This window comes from Vollenhovia emeryi, unplaced genomic scaffold (assembly GCF_000949405.1).
Source record: "Vollenhovia emeryi isolate VEMERY1.0 unplaced genomic scaffold, V.emery_V1.0 DF939371.1, whole genome shotgun sequence".
Classification (NCBI taxonomy): Eukaryota; Metazoa; Arthropoda; class Insecta; order Hymenoptera; family Formicidae; genus Vollenhovia; species Vollenhovia emeryi.
The window spans coordinates 65,616-79,040 of record NW_011966995.1 but is presented as its reverse complement, the minus strand read 5'-3'; the positions used below and the strand labels follow the sequence as shown (position 1 = coordinate 79,040).

Genomic DNA, 13,425 nt, shown 5'->3' with positions numbered 1-13,425 from the left:
AAGAACAATATGGCATCATTGAAACTAAGTTTGTAAGTCTAATAAGAAATAATAGTGAGCAACACACATACTACATGTACTGTATGTATGTGTTGCTCACTATTATTTCTTATTAGACTTACAAACTTAGTTTCAATGATGCCATATTGTTCTTTCATTTGGCCGGAATAGTAAGCTGCTTTCGATCTGTACACGTGAGCCCTTTAATTTGTATATTACACAAATGTTTCTGCGAACTGATAGTTTCTAGGTTAGAAAGGTGCAAAAGTGCAGAATCACTACTGCATCCCCTTAAGGGGATTAAAAGGAGATGTAACGAAACATTTCACTTTGAATGATACAATAACTGCAGCGTGAGGTAAATCGATCTTTAGTCTTAAATTTTTCAAAATGATTACGTAATAAAACATGCCGAAATCCGAAATTTTACGACAAAAATATTACAAAGAAATGGTTCCTTTTCGAGTTTTATTATTTTCTGTAAATATATACAAAGTGCATTTCGCGGTTGTCCCTAATCGCCCCGGGTTGCCCTGCAGGGAAAAAAATCGAGGAAGTTCTCCCGTTTCGTCGATATAATCGTACAATCCCCTTTATATTCCGTCCGTAACCGAATTTAGTGCGCATCGCGGCGTGGAATAGCTATAGGATCATGGTGCGCTCCAAAATATCGCGGCTCTCTCCACGCGCACGCTTCTCCGTCTCCTCCGCCGTTGATCTAACGCGTCTATTAATATTCGCCAGTTATTTTCGGAAACATGTGCTTACCGAGTAGGAAGGCCCGCTTTTTAATGTGCATAAAGTTACACCGGTCCCCATCGAGGCATTCTTGTGAGCGCGTGATCGCTCCCGCTGCGTCAACGTATCGTGAACGATATCGTTTGCGACTTGGATCAATTGTAAAAAGGCGCCGATAACTTTGTAACAATGCGAGAATTAATTCCGAGAATATTTAAAGCGCGCGAGTGACGCTCGAATGCTTGAAAACTTAAACGCAGTTCTCGAATTATTAAAAATAGAGCGATGTAGCGTGATGCAATGTTGAAATTAATTCAAATATTATATTTAATTTATTATATATTATACGTTACGCTTAAAGGAAGTTAAGTTAGTTAATATTTAATTTTGAATTTGTAACAAGACTTGAAATGAGAGAACTACATTTCTGTACGAAAATCTCATACTTTTATATACTTATATTATTATAATATATTTAACAATACTTACGACTTGATAACTAAAAACCATCTTTTCTTTTCTGCCTTTTACTCGTAGGCGGAAATAAATGCGGAAGTCGCTGAAATGATTGAAAAATCGCATCCATGTTTCTGAATATTTTACAGAATATTTACACATTTTAACAATAAAAAAATCATTTCTTTTACACTTGACGTCTCCTCCATCAAGCCATCAATAAATACGATAGCTTAGGTCGCTTCATAAAATTCGCGGAGCTTCTTCATTCGCACGGGTCAATTTTTAATTCGCTTGAAGCTCGACACTTTCTGGAGATTTCAAGATTTTCCCAAATTCAATTTTTCCGTCCGTTACTCTCGGACGGTGCGCGCGAACGGGAGGATTTTCAAGTAAGAAAATATTAATAGCTTGACCGGCTTGGGTCGCGTCCAATAATAGCAAGTCATTCTATATAACGTTTAGGTCCACATACAAGGACCCCCTGGCATCGTAAAACATTGTATTATTAAAATCCCGAGGCGTTCAAAAACCAGTCGTCGAAAATGCTTTGTAAGAAATAATTTTTAAGAAGACGCGAGTCTGAATTTTCTGGAACACTCTTATTTTTATCCGCCATCCAAGAACGATTAGTCCGTGACATTATTCCGTTGCTCTAAATCCGCTAACGAGCAATTTATTATTAGAAAGAAGCGTACTACGATGCACTCTTTAATAACCCAGCGTAAACCCAGCTCCGACCGTTTCTGATTTTATTCGGTTATCCCTGGACACCTCTATCTTTACAGTTGACGTCCGGGATTCCGTTTTATCATTAGATGAGAGTCCCCTATTATGAGATAGGACCCCAATACAGGATACCGGGGTTTCCGTCAGATTAATAACCTTTTTAAAAAAAAGGTTGAAAAAAGACGCCAAGTATAAGCGTCATCCAATCAAGAAGTACACAATTTAGTTATTTGGATATCTTTTATTTAAACAAAATTTTTATCTTCTCCCCCCTCCAAAGTATCTTCTCTACAAAAATAATGATATCATCAAATGGCACCAACTAACCTGAATATTTTTACAAACTAAGTACTTTATTATTTTTTTTATATTATATGTATAACGCGTATCTTTCTTTCTACCGTAATTATTCTGTAAATACATCTCATTCGGCCAATAACGTATCGACAGCACCGATGAAAAGAACAGCAACTGTTTAGAAATTTAGAAACTCTGCATCTATTCAGGCGAATTAAGGCCTGTGTCCATGATGCTAGTACCTGGTCCAAGTTCTAATTCCGCGAAATTAATAGGCGTCATCGGTTGATTCCATCATGAATTTATTGCCCGAATTGGAGCGAAATCCGTTTAGTGGAAAATTCATCGTTAGACCGTGTAATCGTTGCGAAAAAAGATTTGCGATTGAAGAAACTGCTGTCTCATATTAGGAACCTATCGCATACTATAAAGGACTTTCCTCTACTACCACATTACGTGAGTGAGAAATGATAAGAAATCGATACCGTGAATTTCGCAGCGCTCTTTAGAAGTTTGTTATTAACGAACGATTCAATGAGATGTCGAGAACTACTTTCTTTCGTCAGGCATTATGTTTAACGCCACGAGTCCCGCAATTTTCCGAAACGTAATCTCAGAGAGGACCAAACGTTTCACGCACAGGAGCGGCGTCCGCCGCTCCATCAGCTGACGGCTACGCGAGAACGACTTCGTGAGTGGGTGAAGCGGAGGCTTCCTCGCGGGTGAGCTTTACGTTGGGGTTTAAACGGACGCTGGGGTTCGATGTCCTTTCGAAGGAATCGACCACGCGCAAAGGAACGGGCCCGGAAAAGTCGGCGGGACAGGGAGAGTGGCACGCATGGCACACACTCGGGATGCTGCGCGCGGGAGATCGGACACACCCAAGAGCCTGCGTCTCCGCGTCCTATAGATAGTATAGATATACACTATCGGTATTGATCCGCACGCACCGGCTCTCCTCCACGGCAGGGCCCCATCTTCCTTCCTTCCTTCCCTCCCTCGGCCGTTCATTGGCCCGCCGCTCCACAACACGTCACTCTCCATTACTCTCTCCTCTCGTTCTCTCTCTGTCTCTCGACATGACCCTTCGCGACCTCGATCGCGGGTCAATCCCTAGTTCAGCTTCCGGGATACTTGGGAAAAATTTAAGGAAAATCATAAATTCGATAAATTCAGAAATTTATGGTAAATTTATCAAATATCACATGTTCCGAGCGGCACGCACAAAATTTCGTGTTAATTTAACGTGAATATGAATGCGTTAAACGGCGACGCTAATACCGCGGTAATATTTTATATCACGACATACATGCAAACCTCGAAGTAATTTAAAATTTTTACATTTTGCAGATGTGATAACTCAACTTTTATATTACAGAATAAAATCAACAGTTTCTTTTATAAATTGTAACTGATAAATTCTGTCCATTAAAATTTAAAATTGGCAAATGCACATTGTATCATTTTTACGCTCTTCAGGTGTTTTAACATTCGAGTTAACACAATGTAAATTAACACGCGAGAAATTTCAACCGGTATATTTTTTAACAAATAAATTTCCCAACAGTGCTGCATTAAGTCTCGATCGCGAAGGATTATGATCCCCTGATTATGGGAAGTGCCGTTTTATCTTCTTTTCGATTGTAAGGCGAGTGAAGCTCAAAAGACAGAATGCTGACGTTCCATCTCAACTTCCGAAATATTGAAGCAATCTATCGTAAGGTCGAAGAAACGTTTTCATTCCTCTGATTGAGCGTTAAACATAACTGTCTGATTAGGGCAAAGACATCTAATATCGCCTACCAAAATTCAAATCGTTCTCACTTAAGGGGATGCTGGAGTGATTCTGCACTTTTGCACCTTTCTAACCTAAAAACTGTCAGTTCGCGGAAACATTTGTGTAATATTCAAATTAAATGGCTTACGTGTACAGATCGAAAGCAGCTCGCTATTCCGGCCAAATGAAAGAACAATATGGCATCACCGAAACTAAGTTTGTAAGTCTAATAAGAAATAATAGTGAGCAACACATACATACAGTACATGTAGTTTTAGTACAGACAGTTTTAAGTGCAAAAGGTGCGAAAGTGCAGAATCACTTCAGCCACCTCAATTTCTTTACTTTTTGCCCATTTAATTTCTAGTTAACGCATTTCGGTCGGGTTTTTTTGCATTTTTTGGGTATCGTAACAATAAACGAACATAAAAAATGTTGAGTGGTCTTGAATACTTATTGTAAAAGTTTTATAAATAAATAAATATAAGCAATTTTTTTGTAAAAATTCATTATTGACCAAGTTTTTTAAGGTTATCTCTTGAAAACTTTGTACAAAGGGGTTTTCGAAGTCACTCATTATGAATCCGATGTCAGATTTTCAAAATTTAAAATGGCCGACCCAAAATGGCGGATACAAAGTACGTAAATCTTTAAGTTTCCAAGTTTTTCAGCATTTTCGTTTGATTAGTATTTAGGGACTTGTCCCGTCCGCGTCATTAGCTCTGGGCAATGCCAAGAATGAGTAAATTCTAAGAAATGAACAAATTCAGTATTCAAATTAATGCGTCTCCTGAGTCAGACGTTATTTCTATAACGTTGTAACTACAATGTGTCCTCTTATACATGTTTCGCTATTAATTCTACGTATTCCCGATTGATATCGGCACTTTGTTCACGAGATATCACGAGTGGAGATATTACGTTCTGGGCGATATTAGGTGCCTATCAATTCGAGACAGAATTTTCATAGAAACTTTCAAATTCAAGATTGGACGTGCGGCTACGTTAAACGGGTTATAAATAAAATATCAGGCTAATTGCCCTAAAACTCCCGGCAAATTTCTGTCTACTACGAAAATTAATTTTAAAAATTTGAAAATTCTGATGGAATTTTGATTGAAATTGCCCGTTTCAAGTTTCTATTTTATTTTTGCGAGTACTAGAGGGTTATATAAATTTTGATTGATAAATGTTGGTAAGTTTTAGTTAATTTCTCTTCAATATTGACATTCTTTTATTATTTATAACATATACTATGTTTTTATTATATTTCTTGGAGACATAAAAATGACAATTTCATACAATATAAAATATTTACGAAAGTCCTTTTACTTCTTTTCAATACTTTTTTAATGTCTGACGCGAATAATTTAACAGTTTTTCTTCATAATTGTCTTCCGATAGAAAAAGAACTGTGAAAATCTGATAATAATTCAATTTACTTTTCTTTTGCATCTAAAATATTCTATTTTTGCGATAAAAAGCTAGAAAATTCTTGGAAAACGTTTTATCAGAGATTAAACAAGTGGTGCGATACGTAATTGTACGATTGTGTTCGTCTGCAGTCTACAAGTCTACACGTACAATTACCGTGGAGATTCCGTCGCGTTTGCAAAATTAAATGGCGCTCGCATGTGAACGCGTTGAAAAATCAACGTGCCTCGTCAATTATGCGGTGAATGCGTGCGCGAAATGTAAAGCGCGCGCATGAGTGCACGTAGAAAGCGACCCCCATAACATGTCTGTCTACTAATCGCTGCCACAGCTGGGAAAGTATTGATTCGTTGTCACGGAGCGAGTAACATTTCGCAAAAAAAGACACAATTGTACAGTTTTTTCTGTGCAGTCTATAGTCCACACATATCGGTATATTAGTTCGGATGACGTTTCATCACGAATGGAGAACCTAAAGCTCCTTTAGAACAACAACGATAAAACTCCAGCTAACTTAATCGGCGATTAATCAACGATTGCGGGGTTAAAGCAAAATTTCTATCTATACAATTCGTTATCCCTAATCTATGTATTTTTTTCAATATGTTGAACGACAAAATATTCATAATTATATTTGTATTAATACGAAAGAGAGGCACAAGTATTGTTTAATAATTTAATTGCCGGTTAATTAGAATTTAATTGAAGTTATTAGATAAGGATATGAAAAAAATATGTTAGTGATGAGTAACTCGAGGAGAACATGAGGCGCGAAACAAAACCTCTGCAATACTTTTTGTCCCGAAATTATTTTCGAAATATTATTTTATCTTTATTTATCGTATTTATTATTTGGAATGATTTTGTTCCACGCAAGTATTTCTGTACGTGTCAGATCTATTGTGTGAGATGCTCAAGTGTGCATCGATCGATCCACACGATTAACCAACGTTGGATGTCGCGTAATTTTAACAATTTTAGCAACACAATTGAGTAATATATTCGCATAGAAAAACAATGAAAAAAGAGATTCGAGCTGCGACGGCTTTTATCTCGGATTATTTTTGGATACACGGTGAAACGTGAAATTTTGATATAGAAATATGTGTGTCTCATTTACAGAATGGAAATATATTTTAGGAAAATTATAAATTAAAAATTAAGTTTTACATAACCTATGAAATTAATAATAATACACGATGCTAGTTAATTTCAATCGATGCGTTCTCCTAAAGCCCGTGTCAGACTACGGATTGAGATTGAGATTAGATTGAAATTTGACCAGTCAGAATAAAGTTCATTAATTTACAGTTTAGTGGCTTTTATTCCAGTTGGTCAAATTTCAGTCTGATCTCAATCTCAACCCGTAGTCCGATACGGGCGTAACTTTTACCGCATCGCTCCGTTGTTCGTTAATAATTCGGGAACAAATAACCACGACGTGACGTTCGGTTTAAACGTTTTACTATAATTTTCATTGGCCAACTATTTTTACGAAAAAAATTATTCCTGTATCGCCAAGGTATCGCCAAGGTTATCGGAATCTGCTCGCGGACGTCTAGATCTACGCGCGGACGTTACCTTGACACGCTATCGCGGTCATTCAAAGTCACGGCCGATCGAAGACGTACGCGACGTCCTCGAGAGAAGCCGAACGAGTTGTACGCGCGATCTCGGGCATGCCGTCGACCATGAGTGTGTAACTGTAATCAGCACACGGTGTCCCAAGCGATTTACATCGGAACTCATCGTTGAGTCGCATTTCTCCGGGTGCTTTCCACTTAGCGACAAGCTGTCGGACGCGGGTCCGTAATGTTTGATTCTTGCCTTTTAGTTGATTTGTGTAACCGCGGGTCGATGATTCACGTCAATTCAACGTCATTTCGGCGATGTATCGAAATACGGAGGGAAAGGAGGGGAATTTACAACTCGCAAATTAATATTGCATTGCCAATCTGCTCCAAAATTGTCTTACTTATTTATTCTGTGTTATAATTTGAGCTTTTCGAGCAAAAACTGATGTACCGTATACAAAATCAGAAAATCCCTCTTATTCTTTCTGACTGTAAAGCTATGTAGCTTCAGAACAAAACCGGAGAATTTAGAAATAACATTATCATTACGTTGTCGCTACTTTTGCTGTTACTTAACAATAAATGAGTTGCGTTAATGTAGAAATAATTTATATGTTAAATAAGAACACTATTCCTTAAGTTATATGGGAACAAATAAAACTTTTATTTCATTAAAGTTACATCTTTTGATTATTGAATTGTACAAACACGTAAAGGGTTACAAATAAACGTACCTTTTCATATTTAATAGTGAATTCGGTTGCTTGCACTAGTGCGCACTAAGTGCACATTAAGGGGACCCTAAAGCCGTCTGTTTTATCGACATTCTTTGTTAGAAGTAATCTTTTAATTGGCTTTATAGAAATGCAAAACTCTTTTACGAAATTAAAGTATGCATCAAAATCTAGGCTATGCTGGTCGACTTTATATCAAAAACAAAAAAAATTAAAATTGTTACTAATTTTTGGTACACTTGACGACAATATTTGCTTGATACAATAATTCTGCAATAAATATATAAAAAGTGAGACCAGCATACTCTAGAGACAATTAAACATATTAGAACAATATCGTGCAATTAGAGCTCAGATTAATAGCCTAGAAAAAAAGATTACTTCTAATAAACGCAAGACCAGAAGAAGAGAAAAAGAGCAGTATGGCGGGTAGAAATAGTTGCAAGCTTTTTCGAGAGAGGTCGCTGCCTAACATCTGTCAGATTGTCAGTAAAGAATTCGATCCAAAGTCTCGATCTGAGCAACGTGTAGCTAATAAAATTGCCGCTTTTTCGTAAAAGTTGCAAATTGATTGATTGTAAATTTCTCGGACCGAATTCTATAGTAGCATCGTGAACATCGTGACATGTAAAGTAGAACTTGGAATTAAAAATGTCGATAATTTTTTTTTTATTATTATTAATATTATTAATATTATTAATATTGTTAATATTAAGACGCTTTTAATTCCGTCTCCTATCTTATCGACACGGATCGAGTTCGCCAGCGGTTTTAGGATCTCCTTATATTGAAATATTTCGTAACCAGTAAAATTATCTGTATAGCATCTATGCCAATGAATTTTGGCTAAATACTATTTGAACGTGTCTTTAAGAGTCAAATATAAAAATTGACTATAAACAGGCTGTAGTGTGCACTCAGTGCGGACTAGTGCAAGTAATCGAATTTGCTATAACACAATATACTGTTATTAAAAATTATTTAATTTTATCATTTTTTTTTAATTAGGACACACATGCACATATTATATGTTCCTCGACTTTCTAGCAAAAATATAATGAGCAATGTGAAATTCTACGAAAATAATGTAGTATACAAAATTTTGTAATGAATTGCTCAATTCTTAATATTAATCATTCAACAATTCATTGCGATAGAGACGTAGTAAACGATGTGTTCTTGATGAGCGTCGCGGCGAGCACTGTTTCCGTTTTAAAAACGTCGGTGACAAACCCACGTGGGAATGATTCAGGCGTTAAGAAAATTCCATACAGGTTTACGAAAGGTTGGTTCATGCGCAAGTGGAACGGTGTCGCGACGCCGCGGTATGAGTCGTCGTATTAATCACGACGCTGTCATTCCTCCAGATCCGGCGCCCGACCGGAAAAGCCGGCCATTGTTATGCGGCTCTCTCTCCCTCTCTCACTCTCTCTTTTTCTCTCTATCTCTCTCTCGCGCGCGCGCAACTCAGCGTATAGCTCCGATCGCTTGAAAACGTGGCTGAAATACGCTAATTGCAAGCCAGACGTGTACACGATATCAAGTTACGCGGCGCCTTCAAGCGATAACCGCAATTAAGGGAAATCGCGATCGAGTGACCGCGTGCTCGTGCGCATCGCGAGAAGGATGCTTCCGTTTCAGCACGTTTCGTTAACAGAAATTGAAAGTAAATTTTAATAGTAGCCCCCCCCCCTCTCTCTCTCATCCATGAATTGCAAAATATGCGGTTTTCAATTTTAATTTTAGAGCTTCCGTTATATTAACGTAATTGTTTTGAACTAGTTAGTTTTAATATTTAATTCGTAATAATTTATTAAAAATGGTTTAATGATTTTAACAGTTTCAAAATTCTTCGAGTTTGAATAATTGAAAAATACAGATATTATCTTACATGGTTTAATTCACAATTTTTTCCTTCATATGTTATAATAATAAATCCAATATATTGCGTGAAAATTTTATAAATCTTCTAAACAAATTTTCCTTTCAAGCATCAAAAGTTCCAACAATATTCTTTTGAACGAATAAAACATTTTTCAACCTGTCACGTATTGTTGCCGTATTGGAAGGTTTGATCATAGTACCAAAAAATGGTCTTTTCTTACAATTTCAATCTCAAATTTTTAAAACCTACCGCGATATAATCTAGGAAGCCGAAATCGTGTGTCAAAGATTCAATCGGAAATGATTACTACTTAGGCTTGGGAAAAAAGTTATTTTTCGTGAGCTATCTTATTATTAAAAATGCAATGCGATAAATAGTTTCCTATTACCGTAAGTCTCGATCGATTTCTAAGGAAAAAAGTTCTATCGACGAACGTATGAGAATTGTATAAAAGTCGGTATGTCTCGCGACGTTTGTGACAGCGATGACAATTTATACCCGATGTCATTTTGAATCACGCCTTTGTCCCGCTTTACGTCACGGCGTCTCTTGAGTAAATCCGTCAGATTGGAAAGCATTGACGCAGCTCCCCGCAGAGAAGTAATTAAACGCTTTATTATACAAAGCAGAATTCGGAATATCTATTACAATGTATTTAATTAGAACGCGGATCGATTTCGAAAGATCAAAGTAGCGTTTGTGATCAACTACGAGGAGACAAGATGGGTTGAGTCCGACTCGACGTCTCGTCACATTTACAGATTTTTTACGTCTGGTAGAAACGGAAGGCCGAAATAGGTTGCCCCGCGGGGTCCTTTGTCTCTTAGTTAATGAACAGACTCGGTGATTTCAGGTACGCGCATCGATTCTCAGATACAGCGATTCGACCGCTTTACTCCTCGACCGATCTTCAAAGATGCAGCGAGGGTTGTCATAGAGAAATGCCGACCGATTGTTTTGTTACAAACAATAATATTTTGGTCCAGGTTCAACTCCTGGTATTATTTTTTGCAATAGACTTAAAAAAATTCAAATTATTTAGATACTAAATGGCTCTTACTCCTTTATTACTTTGTACTCCTGTTTTCACATTAGAGCCTTTGAATTTTATTAATAAAGTTTTAGTTTCTACTAAAAATTAATTAAAAACTTAATAAATAACAAGAACATGTTACTCAAAGTCGCGATCATATCGTTGCGATGTGTCGAAAGACAGTGTAACGTTTTACGGCCTTCGTCCGATGCTTAACACGTCGACAAATTGATTGTCAGCCGTGTAAAACAGTGTTCCCAACGGATCCGGCAACGGTAACGAAACCGCAATGCACCGCGGTAATGCACTTTCGAGCGAACGTCGACTGTGTGACCCGCGGCTCGCGAGGTGCGATCGCTCGGAAACGAATCGAGCGATGAATCCATACTCGCTCTCGTCACCTCCGATTTCGGCTACTTCGGTGCCTGTCACGGGTAGAATCCAACGACTCTATCCGAGAGAAGCTGGTGTCTTCTCATTTTGAATTTTGAAAATCTGACACTGGATTCGTAATCAGCAACCCCAAAAACACTTAGATACACATTTTTAGAAAAAACGACAAGTTTTCAAAATGTTTGTAGGCCATATTGGATCCGCCATTTTGAATTTTGAAACTCTGACACCGGATTCGTAATCAGCGACCCCAAAAACCTCTGTAAACCAAGTTTTATGATAAACCGATGGCTAGAAAAATTCGTGACTGAAAGGGTTAAATAAAAGTGTAAAGTGTCCAAATTTACTTTTCCTATTTCTATTTTTGTAAAGTAAAACTTTAAGGTTTTCTAAGGTAAATTTTCCCAAGGGCAGCGCGTGTAGTACGCGATAAGTCAGAAAATTTCCAAAGGATCTTAAATGGACAATTGATCCATTGTAAAATCTCAGCAATATAGATAAGAATGCTCTCCGTAAATATTCGATTTCGAAGCTAAAACTCATCAGATAAAACTCGATACGTACACGCGTCGATTGATAAATGAACTCCTTATCGAATAACAATTTATTTACCAAGTCGAGACGCTTCCTTCCTTAATCAATAAATTTGTTTTATTTTTAGGAAGATAAATTTTATATCTCTAGATTACGTATTTAAGTACATATGTACTTGTGCACGTATAGAGCAATAGGTAAAGGGGTAATTCTTAGTAAACAAAATTTAAGCGTAAATTTCTTTCGGGCAAAATTTTATTTAAAAAAAATACACCGAACGTTGAAACATTAATAGCGCAATCGTGCTCAAGTCTTACGTCACGAAATTCATTTTAATAGCAATTATACGCATAAATAAAAAGCACATCTCCATTAATAAAGCGATATAAGATATTGCCGTATCTTTTTATATCTATGCATATTTTGATGATTCATGGGATATGAATTTGCTGGAATTTGTCTAAACTTGGTATTATTCATACTCCTGATTTTCAAAATTAGTACTCTCGAGAATGCAGTCTCTTGTGAAAGAAAGAATTATACTCTTCCGTGCAGAATCACCCTCTCTCTTCGTTTGTGTAGAAATGCCGTCGCATGGCGAATGACTTTATATAAATCACCGAGTGACTACATAAACGCGCACATCTCTAATACTATATATCACTTAAAGAAGGAAAAGTGTGGCAAATGTGGCAGCTGCGACGTCCGCGAGTTTCATAAATCACGAGTATGACACCTACGGGCGCTCGCGGCCGCACGAATTGCGATGCCGCCGCCGCTGCGGAGGAACTAGCTGTAAATCTTCACGTCCCGGACGGGACTTTTCTGCTTGCAGGGTGCGCGGATGGCGGCGACGCGCCCAAGAAGAAAGGTTTCTTCAAGGGCTTCTGGAAGCGATCGCGCCACTACTCGCTGGAGAACCAATAGCCCAGGTGCGCGAGGGTGACGAGCCACCACCATCACCAGCGGTACAGGCAGACGCGGCAGCAACGGCAGCGGGGCAGCATCGCGGCTACCACGACCCTCGCGAGTAACCCCTGCTGCTGTATCGTCCAGTAACCCCGATTTACGCGCGATATATCAACCGCGATCACCCTCTCTCATCTCCTCGACCGAACAGTCCCTTCGCACTCGCGACTCGCTGCATCACCCCTCGCGTTCCCTCTCGCACACGCGATTTTCGCGCGCGTGTCCCACCCCCTCCCTCCTAGGTCTGCTCGTTTTATATTGGCACGGACGATCCCTTGCATCATATGTGAACGGAAGTAATATTCTGCGTATGATTTTACGGTCTTCGGAATCTTTGAGTCTATATACATGCGACATACACATCCACAAATGCATACACATACAAGTACACGAAGGGAAAAACTGCGAAAGATTAGTCTTTACATTATATATCTTGTACCTTTAAAGAAAAGAGAAAAAAAATGAACTCCAGATCTGTTGTATGTACATAGATTGTAACGATATAATTCATCTTTTTGTATCCGCCCTTAACGGTATTAAAGCAAGTCTATCCCCTTTTGTTCCTTTCAGAACAGGGTCAACCGGCGTGATTTTTCAGGTTCGCCGCAATGGGGTGAGTCACTGCGTGTTAGTCGGCTCTCATTTCACAATTTATATCTTTTTATTTTCCTTAAAAAAATTATCGAACACTTTGTGCAACAATTAAATGCAACGATTAAATCGATAAACTTATCAGTACGCCGTGCGATAACTTTATCAATTTTATCGTTAACTGACTTCCGGAAGAAATTTCGAGGAAGAATTACTCCGATGAGTTTCCACGCGAATACTTCGTGAACTCTCGCGTGAAATAACGGCCAGCCTTACGTATT

The 13,425-nt window shown here is 38.0% G+C and overlaps 1 long non-coding RNA gene across 1 annotated transcript in view; it reads left to right on the top strand.

The window, feature by feature from the left end:
- Nucleotides 1–13,039, top strand: part of LOC105558175 — a 16,722-nt gene extending 3,683 nt beyond the window's left edge. Inside the window, exon 2 of the long non-coding RNA XR_001008650.1 lies at nt 12,420–13,039. This is a non-coding gene — a long non-coding RNA (uncharacterized LOC105558175). The remainder of the gene's footprint in view (nt 1–12,419) is intronic.
- Nucleotides 13,040–13,425: the final 386 nt, after the last annotated feature.